Below are 20,367 nucleotides of genomic sequence, written 5' to 3' on the forward strand. Positions count from 1 at the left end.
TACGCACCCCTGGCTTGGTGCGTGGAGCAGGAACGGGCCGGACCGGGCTGACGACTCGCACCCCTGGCTTGGTGCGTGGAGCAGGAACGGGCCGGACCGGGCTGACGACTCGCACCCCTGGCTTGGTGCGTGGAGCAGGAACGGGCCTTACCGGGCTGACGACTCGCACCCCTGGCTTGGTGCGAGTAGCAGGAACAGGCCGGGCCGGGCTGGCGACGCGCACCGTAGGCTTGGTGCGAGGAGCAGGAACAGGCCGGACCGGGCTGGCGACGCGCACCGTAGGCTTGGTGCGTGGAGCAGGAACAGGCCGGGCCGGGCTGGCGACGCGCACCGTAGGCTTGGTGCGAGTGGCAGGAACAGGCCGGGCCGGGCTGGCGACGCGCACCGTAGGCTTGGTGCGAGGAGCAGGAACAGGCCGGGCCGGGCTGGCGACGCGCACCGTAGGCTTGGTGCGTGGAGCAGGAACAGGCCGGGCCGGGCTGGCGACGCGCACCGTAGGCTTGGTGCGAGGAACAGGAACAGGCCGGACCGTACTGGGAACACACACCACTGGCCTTAAACAGGGATCAGGAACGGGCCGGACCGGACTGGCAATACACCTCAGTACCTCTCGCCGTGCCTCTACAACTTCCTTCCCTCCTCTCACCAATGGCTCCCGTAACCCGGTGGCCTTCTCTCCTCGTCTCCCATTTCGCCCTGTGGCAGCCTCCTGCTGCCCAGTCGCCCATGCCGTGTGCCCCCCCCTAAAAATGTTCTGGGGTTGCCTCTCGTCCGTCCGACGACGACACTGTTGACGCCGTTGCTCCTCTCTCGCCAGGGCCTTAATCTTAGCCCATGGCCCCTTGCCCCCGAGCATGTCCTCCCAGGACCACGATTTGCCCACCTGGGCCATCGCCAACCTTTCCAGCTCCTTTCCCGGCGCTTCCTCCCATGTCCAGGCCGCCTGCTCCTGGACACGCTGCTTGGTCCTGGTATGGTGGGATCTTCTGTCACGATCGTTAGACGGAGTAGACCAAGGCGCAGCGTTGAAAGCAAACATACTTTATTAATCAAAATAACACGAACAGCGAAACAAAACAACAAACGATACGTGACATCCAAAGGACAAACCTAACTAGGAACAAACCGAAAGGAACAAGATCCCACAACTATTGTGGGAAAACAGCCTCTATAAATATGGCTCCCAATCAGAGACAACCAGCAACAGCTGACACTCGTTGCCTCTGATTGGGAACCACTCTGGCCAACACAGAAATACAATACATACAATATCCACACCCTGGCTCAACATATAGAGTCCCCAGAACCAATGTGTGACATAGGGTTTGAAAATAGAAGAGCGGCAGCTTTAACAGGTTGAATTTGCAAACGAGTGTGCGTTTGACAATTGTGCTGGCTTAACGTTCCAAACAATGTGTTTTAAAATGAACAAAATCACAGGGTTTTGGAGATATTAATATTTTTTATGTTGAACAAATGAATGTGGAAAATTGTATTTCAGAATCTAGACATACTCCATATTTTAGAGCACACTATAAGGAGTATAATGAACGCACTGCTTCAAGTGTTGTATCCAAATACTGGTAGAGTCAACTAACAAAAGAATGGACGACCTGACCAGCGAGGTCCAGGACCTGAAGAACAGTTTGCAGTTCATGGTTGTGGACGGAATTGCAGAATCTCCACATGAGACCTGGACGGAGTCTGAGGACAAAGTGAGGGAAATGATCTTGGAGAAACTGAAGATGGACCACGGGAAGATTGAGGTGGAGCGTGTCCACAGGACTGGAAAACCCAGCACCTGCCCAGGTGACAGGCCCAGGCCGATAGTGGTCAAGTTCCTGAGGTTCAAGGACAAGATGGTTGTTCTGGAAAGAGCAAAGAACTTGAGAGGAGCGTACATCTTCCTTAACGAGGACTATCCTGAAGCTGTGCGCCAGAAGAGGAAAGAACTTATCCCAGCCATGAAAGCTGCCAGAGCGCGTGGGGACATTGCTTACATCCGCTATGACAGGCTCATTGTCCATCCTTCCTCCCAAAAGCCTGGAAGGGATGAGAGAGCCAAGCCTACGGGTTCATGGCTTCAACCCTGCAGCACACACACACACACACACTTACACACACCAACTGATTAATGGACTGCTGAATGTATTTTGTTTTCTCTTGCTTTGTTTGCTCTTTTCCTATTGTAGGTAAGTATTGTAATCGGCTGAGCCCGGTGAAGCACGAGGCTAGCTAACCCACTACCTGGACCAATAAAGCTAGCTAGCTAGCGGGTAGCTACTGGTAACTATTAGCAACTGTGGATAGTTGTTTCCAATGTTATTTCACGCTTAAGATGACCTGTAATTATGCCAGCTAGCTACCTACCATTCTTCTGTTTTTCTAATCTCATTATCTGAAGCGTTAACGTTAGGTAGTTAGAAGCTACGTAACTCAAAATGTAGCTAGCTTGTTGCTACCTGGATAGCTAACTAAATAGCTGGAACGACCTAGCTGTAATGTTTGGAGACGCTTTCTCTCCGTTGGGACAGACGCGAACTGGCTAAATCGATTCAGTAGCTAGCTTTACACTTAACTAGCTAACAGTAGCTACTAAGGGTAAGTTATAACCTACATTTATTTTTATTTAATTTTTACATACTGGTAACCAGAGTCGTTCAAAAGGATTTCAAGACATGGGTGACTAGTTAACGTTAGCTTGGCTCTCTCTGTGTGTTTCATACCGTGGGAGGAGGGGTTGGTACGTTGACAGAGAGCAATGGCTAGCTAATGTGCTAACTATTCTAGCTAGCTAACTAACTGGCTGAATAAGTTGACGACGTACTCACTCAAACTGTCAAAACTAACCCCAAAACTTTACACAACGTTAGACACGGACACAAATTATCTGTTTAGCGTGTTAACACACTATTGGTAGTTTGTTGTAACCGTGTATTGGCGCTAAACCGTGTTATTGGGAGCTAGCATGCTAGTTAGCTATGGCGTCATAGGATACGGTGCCCTGGGCGGTTTTCACTGAAGAATACTGTACCAAGTTAGCTAGCTGAATAAACTAAGTTAGAGTCTATTCCTAGAAAACATTGAACCGCTGTAGTTTACAACAATTATAATGTCTAAAGTGGAAGTTGGGAGAGTTATATTTGAGTGTTTCAGCGAAACGTAAGTGAGGGAGACCCCGCTCTCTCGCTTTCCCAGATGTTTAGTCAATTTCATTCCGATCTCCTTTGCATTATTGTAGCCTTTTCTGTAGCCTGTCAACAATGTGTCCGTCTATCCCTGTTCTCTCCTCTCTGCACATGCCATACAAACGCTTCACACCGCATGGCTGCTGCCACTCTAATCTGGTGGTCCCTGCGTGCACGACCCACGTGGAGTTCCAGGTCTCCGGCAGCCTCTGGAACTGTCGTTCTGCGGCCAACAAGGCAGAGTTCATCTCAGCCTATGCTACCCTCCAGTCCCTCGACTTCTTGGCGCTTACGGAAACTTGGATTACCACAGAAAACACTGCTACTCCTACTGCTCTTTCCTCGTCTGATCATGTGTTCTCGCATACCCGAGAGCATCTGGTCAGCGCGGCGGTGGCACAGGAATCCTCATCTCTCCCAAGTGGACATTCTCACTTTCCCCCTGATCCATCTGTCTATCTCCTCATTTGAATTCCATGCTATCACAGTCACTAGCCCATTCAAGCTTAACATCCTTATCATTTATCGTCCTCCAGGTTCCCTTGGATAGTTCATCAATGAGCTTGACGCCTTGATAAGTTCCTTTCCTGAGGATGGCTCACCCCTCACAGTTCTGGGTGACTTTAACCTCCCTACGTCTGCCTTTGACTAATTTCTCTTTGCCTCATTCTTTCCACTCCTTTCCTCTTTTGACCTCACCCTCTCACCGTACCCCTACTCACAAGGCAGGCAATACGCTTGACCTCATCTTTACTAGATGCTGTTCTTCTACTAATCTCACTGCAACTCCCCTCCAAGTCTCCGACCACTACTTTGTATCATTTTCTCTCTCGCTCTCCTCCAACACTACTCACTCTGCCCCTACTCAGATGGTAATGTGCCGTCTCAACCTTCACTCTCTCTCTCCCGCTACTCTCTCCTCTTCCATCCTATCATCTCTTCCCTCTGCTAAATCCTTCTTCCTCCGATCTCCTGATTCTGCCTCCTCAACCCTCCTCTCCTCCTTTTCTGCATCTTTTGACTCTCTATGTCCCCTATCCTCCCGGCCGGCTCGGTCCTCCCCTCCTGCTCCGTGGCTTGATGACTAATTGCGAGCTCACAGAACAGGGCTCTGGGCAGCCAAGCGGAAATCGAGGAAAACTAGACTCCCTGCGTACCTGTCATCTTTTCACTCCCTCCTCTCTACATTCTCTTCCTCTGTTTCTGCTGCTAAAGCCACTTTCTACCACTCTAAATTTCAAGCCTCTGCCTCTAATCCTAGGAAGCTCTTTGCCACCTTCTCCTCCCTGCTGAATCCTCCTCCTCCTTCCCCTCCCTCCTCCCTCTCTGTGGATGACTTTGTCAACCATTTTGAAAAGAAGGTTGACGACATCCGATCCTCATTTATTAAGTCAAATGACACCGCTGGTCCTGCTCACACTGCCCTAGCCTATGCTTTGACTTCTTTCTGCCCTCTCTCTCCAGATGAAATCTTGCGACTTGTGACGGCTGGCCGCCCAACAACCTGCCCGCTTGACCCTATCCCCTCCTCTCTTCTCCAGACCATTTCCGGAGACCTTCTCCCTTACCTCACCTTACTCATCAACTCATCCTTGACCGCTGGCCATATCCCTTCCGTCTTCAAGAGAGCGAGAGTTGCACCCCTCCTCAAAAAACCTACACTCGATCCCTCCAATGTCAACAACTACAGACCAGTATCCCTTCTTTCTTTTCTCTCCAAAACTCTTGAGCGTGCCATCTCCAGCCAACTCTTCTGCTATCTCTCTCAGAATTACCTTCTTGATCCAAACCAGTCAGGTTTCAAGACTGGTCATTCAACTGAGACTGCTCTTCTCTGTGTCACAGAGGCTCTCCGCACTGCTAAAGCTAACTCTCTCTCCTCTGCTCTTATCCTTCTAGACCTATCTGCTGCCTTTGATACTGTGAACCATCAGATCCTCCTCTCCACCCTCTCCGAGTTGGGCATCTCCGGCGCTGCTCACTCTTGGATTGCGTCCTACCTGACCGGTCGCTCCTACCAAGTGGCGTGGCGAGAAGCTGTCTCCGCACCACGTGCTCTCACCACTGGTGTCCCCCAGGGCTCATTTCTAGGCCCTCTCCTATTCTCCTATACACCAAGTCACTTGGCTCTGTCATATCCTCACATGGTCTCTCCTATCATTGCTACGCAGACGACACACAATTCATTTTCTCCTTTCCCCTTCTGATAACCAGGTGGCGAATCGCGTCTCCACATGTCTGGCAGACATATCAGTGTGGATGTCGGATCACCACCTCAAGCTGAACCTCGGCAAGACGGAGCTGCTCTTCCTCCCAGGGAAGGACTGCCCGCTCCATGATCTCGCCATCACGGTTGACAACTCCATTGTGTCCTCCTCCCAGAGTGCAAAGAACCTTGGCGTGACCCTGGACAACACCCTGTCGTTCTCCGCTAACATCAAAGCGGTGACCCGATCCTGCAGGTTCATGATCTACAACATTCGCAGAGTATGACCCTACCTTACACAGAAAGCGGCACAGGTCCTAATCCAGGCACTTGTCATCTCCCGTCTGGATTACTGCGCTGTTGGCTGAACTCCCAGCCTGTGCCATTAAACCCCTACAACATATCCAGAATGCTGCAGCCCGTCTTGTGTTCAACCTTCCCAAGTTCTCTCATGTCACCCCGCTCCTCCGCACACTCCACTGTCTTCCAGTTGAGGCTCGCATCTACTACAAGATCATGGTGCTTGCCTACGTAGCTGTGAGGAGAACGGCACCTCCTTACCTTCAGGCTCTGATCAGACTCTACACCCAAACGAGGGCACTACGTTCATCCACCTCTGGCCTGCTAGCCCCCGTACCTCTACGGAAGCACAGTTCCCGCTCAGCCCAGTCAAAGCTATTCGCTGCTCTGGCACCCCAATGGTGGAACAAGCTCCCCCACGACGCCAGGACAGCGGAGTCACTGACCCCCTTCCGGAGACACTTGAAACCCTACCTCTTTAAGGAATACCTGGAATAGTATAAAAGTAATCCTGGTGTTGCTATAGGCCACCAAGTGCTCACAGTCAGTATCTAAATAATATGTGTGAAATGCTTGATAGTGTATGTGACGTAAACAGAGAGGTCTACTTTCTTGGGGACCTGAATATTGACTCATTTTCATCAAGCTGTCCGCTCAAGAGGAAGCTTCTCAGTGTAACCAGTGCCTGTAATCTGGTTCAGGTTATAAATCAACCTACCAGGGTGTTAACAAACACTACCGGAACAAGAACATCCACATGTATTGATCACATTTTTACTAATACTATAGAACTTTGTTCTAAAGCTGTATCCGTAACCACTGGATGCAGTGATCACAATATAGTGGCTATATCCAGGAAAGCCAAAGTTCCAAAATGTTGGCCTAAAATAGTGTATAAGAAATCATACAAAATATTTTGCTGTGACTCTTATGTGGATGATGATACAAATATTTGTTTGTCTGATGTGATTAATAAGGAGCATCCAGACGCTGCACTGAATTTATGAAATTGCTTCTTCTAATTATTGATAAACATGCACCTGTTAAGAAACTGACTGTTAGAACTGTTAAGGCTCCATGGATTGATGAGGAATTGAAACACTGTATGGTTGAAAGAGATGGGGCAAAAGGAGTGGCTAATAATTCTGGCTGCACATCTGACTTGCTGACACTGCAAATTGAGAAAATATGTGACTAAACTCAACAAAAAGAAGATTAAACTGTATTATGATGGGGGGGAAACTATGGAGTACTTTAAATGAAATTATGGGCAGAAAGACAAATTAAACTCCATCTTTCATCGAATCAGATGGCTTATTCATCACAAAACCATTTGATATTGCCAATTATTTTAATGATTACTGCATTGGCAAAGTGTGCAAATTTAGGCAGGAAATGTCAACAATGAACAGTGAACCATCATACTGATGAATAAAAAAACAAATAATGAAAGGAAAGCATTGCAAGTTAGAATTTTGTGAAGTTAGTCTGGGAGAGGTGGAAAAAGTATTGTTATCGATCAATAATGACAAACCTCCTGGCATTGTCAACTTAGATGGGAAGCTACTGAGGATGGTAGCTGACTCTATAGCCACTCCTATATGTCATATCTTTAATCTGAGCCTAGAGGAAAGTCTTTGTCCTCAGGCCTGGAGGGAAGCCAAAGTCATTCCGCTACCCAAGAGTGTTAAAGCGGCCTTTACTAGTTCTAACAGCAGACCTATCAGCTTGCTGCCAGCTCTTAGCAAACTGTTGGAAAAAATGGTGTTTGACCAAATACAATGCTATTTCTCTGTAAACAAATTAACAACAGACTTTCGGCATGCTTATAGAGAAGGGCACTCAACATGTACTGCACTGACACAAATTACTGATGATTGGTTGAATTAAATTAATAAGAAGTGCAACCTTTGATATTATTGGCCATAACCTGTTGTTGATAAAACCTATTTATTATAGCTTTTCAACCTCTGCCATATCGTGGATTTAGAGCTTTAATAGAAGCTTCTCTAATGTCAAACGTCAAGTGTGGTGTAACGCAGGACAGCTCTCTAGGCCCTCTACTCTTTTCTATTTTTACCAATGACCTGCCATGGGCATTTAACAAAGCATGTGTGTCAATGTAGACTCCCGAGTGGCGCAGTGGTCTAAGGCACTGCATCGCAGTGCTAGCTGTGCCACTAGAGATCCTGGTTCGAGTCCAGGCTCTGTTGCAGCCGGCCGCGACCGGGCGACGCATGGGCGGCACACAATTGGTCCAGCGTCGTCCAAGGTAGGGGAGGTTTTGGCTGGCAGGGATGTGGGTTCGTTTCCCACGGGGGGCCAGTATAAAAAAATAAAATTAAAATAATAAAAAACATGTATGCATTCACTAACTGTAAGTCGCTCTGGATAAGAGTGTCTGCTAAATGACTAAAATGTAAATGTATGCTGATGATTCAACCATATACGCAACAGCAAATAGTCCAGGTAGCCATTTTTAGCTGTTCAGGAGTCTTATGGCTTGGGGGTAGAAGCTGTTAAGAAGCCTTTTGGACCTAGACTTGGCGCTCCGGTACCGCTTGCCAGACAAATTGACAATTTTTAGGGCCTTCCTCTGACACCGCCTGGTATAGAGGTCCTGGATGGCAGGAAACTTGGCCCCAGTGATGTACTGGGCCGTACGCACTACACTTTGTAGTGCCTTGTGGTCGGAGGCCAAGCAGTTGCCATACCAGGCAGTGATGCAACCAGTCAGGATGCTCTCAATGGTGCAGCTGTAGAACGCCATTGGCGTCAGCTAATGGGGATCTTAATAAATCAAATCAAAACCAAGATGTCTGTATAATGTATGGTTCACAGATCATAGGGTCTTACAGAGAGCATGTTTAGGTCTAAAAGGTGCCTAGAATGGATACTTTCATCATGAATTTCAAAACAAATGTTTGTGATACAAATGTAAAAAGCATGTCAAACATCCTTTCTAGAGCAATCTGAGATACCAAAAATATATTCCGGCCTATAACGGCGTGGAATCGCCCTTTAGCCTGGTGATTTTGACTATTTGCCAATGCTATTTCTGAATGTTTGAATCTCAAATTTCAACAAATATTTTTATCTACTGTATAAAAAAAACTATATTTTGACATTTTACAGCAGCGAACCTATTTCCTGTTATTCTCCCCCACTTCTGAGTCCTTATGCAGCTCAGGTATTTGTCATAAATACATAACCCAATGAAAAACCCTGGCTCTTATAAAATGGCCCACCCTCTTTCCCCATGGAGTTACGTGTTTTTATTGCTATCTCTTTGCACGCATAGTAAAATATTAATTTACTGGGGCTAATGGAGCTTAGAGGGGCAGGAACACAATATAAAGGGCTGGCAATTTGGAGCACTAGGCGCTTCTGACCATACTTCTCCCTCTCTCTCACTGCCTCTGTGCTGTGCTGTATCAGGCTCGCCTGTTTCTACCACAAGGCTGATGCATATGCTGTGCAGGTATTCATGGGATGGTAGAGGAGAGCAGAGGAACAGGGGGCAGAGCAAAGGCCACCATCATTACACTACTGCCCCCTAATGTCTGAGGGAGGGAGGGAGACTGGACAGTCCAGCGGGCATAACTAAGGCGGGATGTGGAAAGCTTTGTGTTCAAACTCTAGGTTGTTTGGTTAAAATTTACTCTGGATGAGATACAATCTTTTTATTTTATTTCTTGTTGACATCAATGCTAGTTTCTTGAGGTTTGTTGCATGTTTTTACAATTGATAAGCACAGAGCCTATGGTTTATGTGAAATCCTACAGCACCTTGAATCCAGAAAATAATACACAGTAATCAGTTAATGGTGGTATCTGTGCCCTAGGCCTGTCCTACTGATCTATTAAACATTCCTTTTTACTAGACCTAACCTACTCTTGCTCAAAGCCCTGTCTCTATAGAACAGTACATGTGAGGCTACTTTCAGACATAAACATTATTCTGAAAATCAACGCCATAAGAGTCTTCCGGTTATAGCCTGTTGATTAGAGTACAATTATTGATTTGGCAGTTGCTAGGTGATTGCAGTAATTAAAATGGGTTTTGGATTATACAAATCCAGCTTATGTTGTACTCTTCTGTCAAGTATTAAAGGTCCAATGCAGCTGTTTTTATCTCAATATCAAATCATTTATGGGTAACAATTAAGTACCTTACTGTGATTGTTTTCAATTAAAATTGTCAAAAATATACAAAAATAGCTTCTTATCTAAATGCAATTTCTCAAGCTAGACTTTTGCTAGGACTCTCTGGGAAGGGTCTAAAGGAGGGGCCTAATTGGAGGAGCCTAATTGGAGGGATGTGTACTGTAACCTGAACACCAAGGATGGGGGGTTTGAAAAAATGTCAATATTCAAATAGTATCATACATTTATGCTTTATTGCTGCAGCTGCGGAGAGGTGTGTGATCAGATGGGAGCGAGCAGAATTTTGCAAAAATCCAGAAAATCACATTGTATGATTTTTAAGTAATTCATTTGCATTTTATTGCATGACATAAGTATTTGATCACCTACCAACCAGTAAGAATTCCGGCTCTCACAGACCTGTTAGTTTTTCTTTAAGAAGCCCTCCTGTTCTCCACTCATTAGCTGTATTAACTGCACCTGTTTGAACTCGTTACCTGTATAAAAGACACCGGTCCACACACTCAATCAAACAGACTCCAACCTCTCCACAATGGCCAAGACCAGAGAGCTGTGTAAGGACATCAGGGATACAATTGTAGACCTGCACAAGGCTGGGATGGGCTACAAGACAATAGGCAAGCAGCTTGGTGAGAAGGCAACAACTGTTGGTGCAATTATTAGAAAATGGAAGAAGTTCAAGATGATGGTCAATCACCCTCGGTCTGGGGCTCCATGCAAGATCTCACCTCGTGGGGCATCAATGATCATGAGGAAGGTGAGGGATCAGCCCAGAACTACACGGCAGGACCTGGTCAATGACCTGAAGAGAGCTGGGACCACAGTCTCAAAGAAAACCATTAGTAACACACTACGCCGTCATGGATTAAAATCCTGCAGCGCACGCAAGGTCCCCCTGCTCAAGCCAGCGCATGTCCAGGCCCGTCTGAAGTTTGCCAATGACCATCTGGATGATCCAGAGGAGGAATGGGAGAAGGTCATGTGGTCTGATGAGACAAAAATAGAGCTTTTTGGTCTAAACTCCACTCGCCGTGTTTGGAGGAAGAAGAAGGATGAGTACAACCCCAAGAACACCATCCCAACAGTGAAGCATGGAGTTGGAAATATCATTCTTTGGGGATGCTTTTCTGCAAAGGGGACAGGACGACTGCACCGTATTGAGGGAAGGATGGATGGGGCCATGTATCGCGAGATCTTGGCCAACAACCTCCTTCCCTCAGTAAGAGCATTGAAGATGGGTCGTGGCTGGGTCTTCCAGCATGACAACGACCCGAAACACACAGCCAGGGCAACTAAGGAGTGGCTCCGTAAGAAGCATCTCAAGGTCCTGCAGTGGCCTAGCCAGTCTCCAGACCTGAACACAATAGAAAATCTTTGGAGGGAGCTGAATGTCCGTAATGCCCAGCGACAGCCCCGAAACCTGAAGGATCTGGAGAAGGTCTGTATGGAGGAGTGGGCCAAAATCCCTGCTGCAGTGTGTGCAAACCTGGTCAAGACCTACAGGAAACGTATGATCTCTGTAATTGCAAACAAAGGTTTCTGTACCAAATATTAAGTTCTGCTTTTCTGATGTATCAAATACTTATGTCACGCAATAAAATGCTAATTATTTACTTAAAAATCATACAATGTGATTTTCTGGATTTTTGTTTTAGATTCTGTCTCTCACAGTTGAAGTGTACCTATGATAAAAATTACAGACCTCTACATGCTTTGTAAGTAGGAAAACCTGCAAAATTGGAAGTGTATCAAATACTTGCTCTCCCCACTGTACATACATCCATACACACACACATATCCTTTTTTAAATTATATTTCCCTTCATTACTTTCCAACCCCACCACCCCTTCCCCAATTGGAGTAAACTAGTGAACAGCAATGCTTAGGCCTCTACTTCCAGCCCATACATACTATATACATTGTATGGACACAGTCAAATTCTACAATAATTATATTTTGTTTGTTTTTACTCCTGAACTTCCTCCGATCATTTTCATGATGTCCTTGTTTGCACAGGGAAGAGAACAGTCATCTCTGGCCCCCTGCTGTGCTATAGAAGGGGTTCGGAACGTTACAGCCGCCTCGCTGCCCTAAACGAGTTCCTGAAGAAACTCTGCAAAGACAGGAATGTCTCCTATTGTGACAATTTTGACTTGGAGTGGGAGCAACCAACACTCTTTAAAAGAGATGGGATTCACCCTAACCGCAGGGGTTCCAGGATTATCTCCATCAACATAGCGAACTGCTTAAGAGACTGATAGTCCGGGTTTGGTAGCGTTCCAGTCCTCCCTGTCATAACAAGCAACAAAAGACATGGACATTGTATTATATCCCAGAGAAATAGAAGTGCAGTAAATGTAAGTAACCTAATCTATGTTCCTTTAACTGTTAGCTCCGAGGATATTGTCTGCAATAATCACATGCACATATAATTTAATTCCACTGTTTGCACTGAAACAGTCTGCCTTAGGAAGAAGCCCATTGCGGGCAGCCCACTCAGTACCATTGACTCAAATGTAAATGTCACTGAGAATACCACTAAAAACAAACAAACAACCCATAAAAAGACAAAAAACAGCCCATATTAACATATGAAGCCTGTGAAACAAGGTTCATGAAATTGACAACTTATTAAGGTCAGAAAACATTTATATTCTGGCCATCTCTGAAACACACTTAGATAATTCATTTGATGATGCAGTAGTAGCTATACATGGTTATAGAATATATAGGAAAGATAGAAATGCAAATGGAGGAGGTGTTGTCATGTACAGTGGGGAGAACAAGTATTTGATACACTGCTGATTTTGCAGGTTTTCCTACTTATAAAGCACGTAGAGGTCTGTCATTTTTATCATAGGTACACTTCAACTGTGAGAGACGGAATCTAAAACAAAAATCCAGAAAATCACATTGTATGATTTTTAAGTAATTAATTCGCATTTTATTGCATGACATAAGTATTTGATGCATCAGAAAAGCAGAACTTAATATTTGGTACAGAAACCTTTGTTTGCAATTACAGAGATCATACGTTTCCTGTAGGTCTTGACCAGGTTTGCACACACTGTAGCAGGGATTTTGGCCCACTCCTCCATACAGACCTTCTCCAGATCCTTCAGGTTTCGGGGCTGTCGCTGGGCAATAAGGACTTTCAGCTCCCTCCAAAGATGTTCTATTGGGTTCAGGTCTGGAGACTGGCTAGGCCACTCCAGGACCTTGATGTGCTTCTTATGGAGCCACTCCTTAGTTGACCTGGCTGTGTGTTTCGGGTCGTTGTCATGCTGGAAGACCCAGCCACGACCCATCTTCAATGCTCTTACTGAGGGAAGGAGGTTGTTGGCCAAGATCTCGCGATACATGGCCCCATCCATCCTCCCCTCAATATGTTGCAGTCGTCCTGTCCCCTTTGCAGAAAAGCATCCCCAAAGAATGATGTTTCCAACTCCATGCTTCACGGTTGGGATGGTGTTCTTGGGGTTGTACTCATCCTTCTTCTTCCTCCAAACACGGCGAGTGGAGTTTAGACCAAAAAGCTCTATTTTTGTCTCATCAGACCACATGACCTTCTCCCCCCTCCTCCTCTGGATCATCCAGATGGTCATTGGCAAACTTCAGACGGGCCTGGACATGCGCTGGCTTGAGCAGGGGGACCTTGCGTGCGCTGCAGGATTTTAATCCATGACGGCGTAGTGTGTTACTAATGGTTTTCGTCGAGACTGTGGTCCCAGCTCTCTTCAGGTCATTGACCAGGTCCTGCCGTGTAGTTCTGGGCTGATCCCTCACCTTCCTCATGATCATTGATGCCCCATGAGGTGAGATCTTGCATGGAGCCCCAGACCGAGGGTGATTGACCGTCATCTTGAACTTCTTCCATTTTCTAATAATTGTGCCAACAGTTGTTGCCTTCTCACCAAGCTGCTTGCCTATTGTCCTGTAGCCCATCCCAGCTTTGTGCAGGTCTACAATTGTATCCCTGATGTCCTTACACAGCTCTCTGGTCTTGGCCATTGTGGAGAGGTTGGAGTCTGTTTGATTGAGTGTGTGGACCGTTGTCTTTTATACAGGTAACGAGTTCAAACAGGTGCAGTTAATACAGGTAATGAGTGGAGAACAGGAGGGCTTCTTAAAGAAAAACTAACAGGTCTGTGAGAGCCGGAATTCTTACTGGTTGGTAGGTGATCAAATACTTATGTCATGCAATAAAATGCAAATGAATTACTTAAAAATCATACAATGTGATTTTCTGGATTTTTTGTTTTAGATTCCGTCTCTCACAGTTGAAGTGTACCTATGATAAAAATTACGGACCTCTACATGCTTTGTAAGTAGGAAAACCTGCAAAATCGGCAGTGTATCAAATACTTGTTCTCCCCACTGTATTGAAGCAACATCTCAAGACATCAGTTAAGAAGTTAAAGCTTGGTCGCAAATGGGTCTTCCAAATGGACAATGACCCCAAGCATACTTCCAAAGTTGGGGCAAAATGGCTTAAGGACAACAAAGTCAAGGTATTGGAGTGGCCATCACAAAGCCCTGAATTTGTGAGCAGAACTGATAAAGCGTGTGCGAGCAAGAAGGCCTACAAACCTGATTCAGTTACACCAGCTCTGTCAGGAGGAATGGGCCAAAATTCACCAAACCTATTGTGGGAAGCTTGTGGAAGACTACCCGAAATGTTTGACCCAACTTAAACAATTTAAAGGCAATGCTACCAAATACTAATTGAGTGTATGTAAACTTCTGACCCACTGGGAATGTGATGAAATAAATAAAAAATGAAATAAATCATTCTCTCTACTATTATTCTGACATTTCACATTCTTAAAATAAAGTGGTGATCCTAACTGACCTAAGACAGGGAATTTTTACTAGGATTAAATGTCAGGAATTGTGAAAAACTGAGTTTAAATGTATTTGGCTAAGGTGTATGTAAACCTCCGACTTCAACTGTACATATGCACTGAGTTTGTCTGATGCTTTAAGCACACCGTTTGATTAAATATACAAGACACACAAATGAAGAAAGACCCCGATGGTCCCACTGATGGTCCCACTGTGTTAAAACAAATGACAGCGAGTGCCTGTGTGACTGGCGCACGTTGTTTCACTCTCCTCCCTACTGCTGCGAAAAGGCACCACAGCATTGCAAGTGTTTATTACGCTGTCCGTGCTGAAGCTGCAACATCATTTCAAGCCATTTAGTCTCTTACTTGTTTCTGACTGAAATGTTCTGTTACCGAAATCCCTAATTTGTTTAGAAAAAACATTTCCTATTCCCTCAACCCTTGCTCTCTTTACGTGAAACATGTAAACCAGGCTATAGGTCAGACCAATAAGGCCTGACCTATAGCCTATCATAATCACATCAATAAATTGGTTATAACAAACTCCAAACACAGTAACACGTGACAGCAAAATGGATGTGGAGGACGTGAAAAATAAACTTGAAACTGGCAAATGTTTACTGGTTGCTCAGGAGGGAAAGGGGAAGTCAGATCTGTGGAATACATTTTACTTAGTTGCGGAAACTGCTGGAGATCAAGAAAAATGAGGGTATAGGAGCAAGCGTTGCGTGAGTATTATGTGTGCCAAATAGTTGCTGTTAGATTACATTACATTATCATTTGGAACAGACTAAACAATACTAAATAAAGAAGTGTACCAAATATATATAAAGCCTTTATTACAGCAGTCTAAAAACAGTTGCATGCATTCATGAACTGCGGTTTATTTATTGTTTAGGTTAATTATTCAAAGCTCCCTTTGTTATTTAATTTAAAAACTAAAATGGTTGATTGCATTTCAAAGTATGAATGTCTCATATGCTGTGTGATGGCATGAACAAATGAATGATTGATTGATACAGTAGCCTATATATTGAAATATAGGCCTAAGTAAGTTACGGTATTAAGACTAAACAGGACGCTCTTAGGCCTACAGCTCGATGGTGGTTATACAAGGCTACTATACAAAGCCTACTAATGATAACGACATTACTTATCATTATAATGATGATCACAATAATAATTGTAATAATAACAATAAGAAGGAGATCATGAAAAAGGAGGGTATAGGAGCGAGAGCTGCGTGCATATTATGTGTGACAAACAGCTGCTGTTAGATTACAATATGATTTTTCTTCCTGTTTGGAAAAGTGTAAACACTAAATAAATTATAAGTAATACCAGTCTGTTCTACATACAGTAGCTAATTGATACCCTTTTTAGGCCTACAAAATGTCCAAAATGTCCACAGTATGGCAGCATTTCATTGTAGTAAAGGATGATGCCATAAAAGTGGAATGCAAACTCTGCAAACAGCGGTTTGCTTACCATAGTTAGACAACGAATATGACATACCACTTGAACAGTAAGTTAGCCTAGACTACTTAGTTTTTGTAGTTGCATGCTCAAACATTGGCATGTTTTATATGCTTGATAGGTGAACATTTCCAAATTGAATAGGCATATTACAATGTAATAAGAGTATAACACATAGCATACAGAATTAATTTAAATGTACTTAATTGAAACGTTGTGTATTTATAGGCGCATCCCCAGTGCAGCATGAGTGCCTCCACTGCTAGCTCAGGTTTAACCCAAACCACCTTGGACCTGAAGCCCCCCCATCTCAGAAAAAATAAAAAGAGAGATAACCGATGGTATCGTGGACTTCATTGCCCTGGACATGAGGCCCATTAACCTGACAGAAGGCGTGGGGTTTAAGATGATGATCAAAATCTTGGTGCCTGGTTACACCGTTCCCAAGAGAGAAACTATTATGCATGCTCTGACTGCGAAATATGATAACACAAAAGAGAAGGTTTTGGAGTCTATCAAAAACAGTCAGGCTGTAAGTTTTACAACTGACATGTGGACCTCACTGAGAATGGAGTCTTACATGACTGTCACTGCACATTTCATTACTGAGGCCTGGAAACTGCAGTGTCTTGTGCTGGTGACAAAATAAATGGAGGAGAATCTCACTGCAGCCAACATTGGGCAGAGATGCATATGAAATTCCTGGATGTAAAAGGGTGGCTGTGGTACATGATAACACCGCAAACATGGTTTTGTGTGCAGATATACTGGAGCAGGAAGAGGAATGGGCAGACGTAAAAGGAGTCAGATGTGCTGGACACACCTTACAGCTATGCATCAACACCGCTCTCAGACAAGATCCCATCTGTCGCACTGTGGCTGCAGCCAGACACCTCGTGGCTCATTTTAAGAAGGGAGCAAAAGCCAGAAAGGGACCGAAGGAGGAACAGAAACAACAAAAGGTGATTGAACACCTCCTGATCCTAGACATTTCCACGCGATGGAACTCTTTTCAGACCATGTTAGAGCGTCTGCTAGAACAGAGATTGCCCGTAACAGCAGTGCTCTCTGACCCCAACTACACTGGGGAAAATGAACGCTACCGTGATCTCAACAAAGCGCAATGGAACATGGCAGAGGACATTTTGAATGTGCTGAAGCCGATGGTCACCCTGACTGAGCTGCTGTCCAAGGAGGACAACGCATCCATACCCATGCTGGCCAACCTGAAACGCTGCCACTTGGCCGTAGTGGAGGATGACAGCCCCAACACTAAGAGTCTTAAAACAAAGCTGGTGTGTGAAAATGAAAAAATTGCAGCTCAACGACCGACTACTTGAGAGTAGTCTATATGTCCAAGCAGCAGTCGTAGACCCCCGCTTCAAGCTGCTTTTGTTCGTTGACGATGCAAAACGAGACGAAGCCTACATCAACGTGTCCCAGCTGGCCGACCATTTGAGCACGGTGCAGCCTGAGCAGCCAAAGCCCGCTGAGGGAGATGAAGAGGAGGAACCCGCACAACAACAAAAAAAGAACCCGGACAAGGAGCGGGAGATCGATATGCTCATGTGTGGAGATGATGGAGAGAAAGAGGATCAAGGGGATAGCAAAGAAGAAATGAAGGATTATCGCCAAGATAGAACGAAAGTCGACGCTGGACCACTAGCTTGCTGGGGAAAAAACGAAGACAGGTATCCGAAGCTAGCCAGAGCAGCGAAATATTTCCTCTCCATCCCTGCCACCTCCACTCCATCAGAGCTGATCTTTTCCAAGGCTGGGTTTATAGTCAATAAAACGAGGACCTGCCTTCTGCCCCAAAATGTTGACAAATTGGTGTTCCTGTCTCATAACTTGAAAAATAACTTGAAAAGATTGGGGAAATAGGCTATGGCTATTAAGCGGTCTATGTGAGTAAGTAGGCCAGTCCAATACAGTTGACAGATAGAGAGATGATTAACCTATTACGCAGGCTGCTAAATGTTTGGAATTGTGAAATAGCCTATGCTTATGTCTTTTTGGTAGCCTGGGCCTATACAAACTATTTTATGTTCAGCATTAGAGTTTATAAGCTGATGTTGAAGGCAGTTTAAATAGCCTAGCCTACTGTTGTGATAGCCTACAACTATTTTGTTATTCATTTATTTTCATCGTTATTAAACATAATATATTATTTACTGTTCAATGTTCAGCTATGTTAATGATATATTTACTGTAATACTGTTCAACTATGTTGATTGAATACTAGGCCTACTGGCGGTAACTGCTGCTGTTCGTCATTTATTTTATTAAGCACAATTTTATTGTTTGTTCAATTTGTTGTGTTCTTAATAATAAACCATCTCCTCTTTATTTTATAGGCTATATGTTTTTTTTTTTCATTTAGCAATATACACTGCTCAAAAAAATAAAGGGAACACTTAAACAACACAATGTAACTCCAAGTCAATCACACTTCTGTGAAATCAAACTGTCCACTTAGGAAGCAACACTGACTGACAATACATTTCACATGCTGTTGTGCAAATGGATAGACAACAGGTGGAAATTATAGGCAATTAGCAAGACACAATAAAGAAGTGGTTTTGCAGGTGGTGACCACAGACCACTTCTCAGTTCCTATGCTTCCTGGCTGATGTTTTGGTCACTTTTGAATGCTGGCGGTGCTTTCACTCTAGTGGTAGCATGAGACGGAGTCTACAACCCACACAAGTGGCTCAGGTAGTGCAGCTCATCCAGGATGGCACATCAATGCGAGCTATGGCAAGAAGGTTTGCTGTGTCTGTCAGCGTAGTGTCCAGAGCATGGAGGCGCTACCAGGAGACAGGCCAGTACATCAGGAGACGTGGAAGAGGCCATAGGAGGGCAACAACCCAGCAGCAGGGCTGCTACCTCCGCCTTTGTGCAAGGAGGAGCAGGAGGAGCAACATCAATGTGCATGTGTCTGCTCAAACGGTCAGAAACAGACTCCATGAGGGTGGTATGAGGGCCCGTCGTCCACAGGTGGGGGTTGTGCTTACAGCCCAACACCGTGCAGGACGTTTGGCATTTGCCAGAGAACACCAAGATTGGCAAATTCGCCACTGGCGCCCTGTGCTCTTCACAGATGAAAGCAGGTTCACACTGAGCACATGTGACAGACGTGACAGAGTCTGGAGACGCCGTGGAGAACGTTCTGCTGCCTGCAACATCCTCCAGCATGACCAGTTTGGCGGTGGGTCAGTCATGGTGTGGGGTGGCATTTCTTTGGGGGCCGCACAGCCCTCCATGTGCTCGCCAGAGGTAGCCTGACTGCCATTAGGTACCGAGATGAGATCCTCAGACCCCTTGTGAGACCATATGCTGGTGCGGTTGGCCCTGGGTTCCTCCTAATGCAAGACAATGCTAGACCTCATGTGGCTGGAGTGTGTCAGCAGTTCCTGCAAGAGGAAGGCATTGATGCTATGGACTGGCCCGCCTGTTCCCCAGACCTGAATCCAATTGAGCACATCTGGGACATCATGTCTCGCTCCATCCACCAACGCCAAGTTGCACCACAGACTGTCCAGGAGTTGGCGGATGCTTTAGTCCAGGTCTGGGAGAAGATCCCTCAGGAGACCATCTGCCACCTCATCAGGAGCATGCCCAGGCGTTGTAGGGAGGTCATACAGGCACGTGGAGGCCACACACACTACTGAGCCTCATTTTGACTTGTTTGAAGGACATTACATCAAAGTTGGATCAGCCTGTAGTGTGGTTTTCCACTTTAATTTTGAGGGTAACTCCAAATCCAGACCTCCATGGGTTGATAAATTTGATTTCCATTGATAATTTTTGTGTGATTTTGTTGTCCGCACATTCAACTATGTAAAGAAAATAGTATTTAATAAGATTATTTCATTCATTCAGATCTAGGATGTGTTGTTTAAGTGTTCCCTTTATTTTTTTGAGCAGTGTATCATATTTGAGAGACAGGCTATTCGTGCTTGGAGTCAGTGATAGTCTTAGCGTAGGCTTCGGCTGTTTTAACCTAGGCTACCCTATGTTTAATTCAGATAACTACCTGTTAACTACCATAATAAAGCCATTATAAAGTTGTTACCTTGTTGTGGTGGTCAAATAAAAGTATACGCCTGTGGTGTATATTCAGGAGACTTGAAGCAAGATTGCAGTTGAAAAATAAAGGTTCGGTTTTTCCCCTATAAGTT

Source organism: Coregonus clupeaformis, chromosome 11 (genome assembly GCF_020615455.1).
Source record: "Coregonus clupeaformis isolate EN_2021a chromosome 11, ASM2061545v1, whole genome shotgun sequence".
Lineage (NCBI taxonomy): Eukaryota > Metazoa > Chordata > Actinopteri > Salmoniformes > Salmonidae > Coregonus > Coregonus clupeaformis.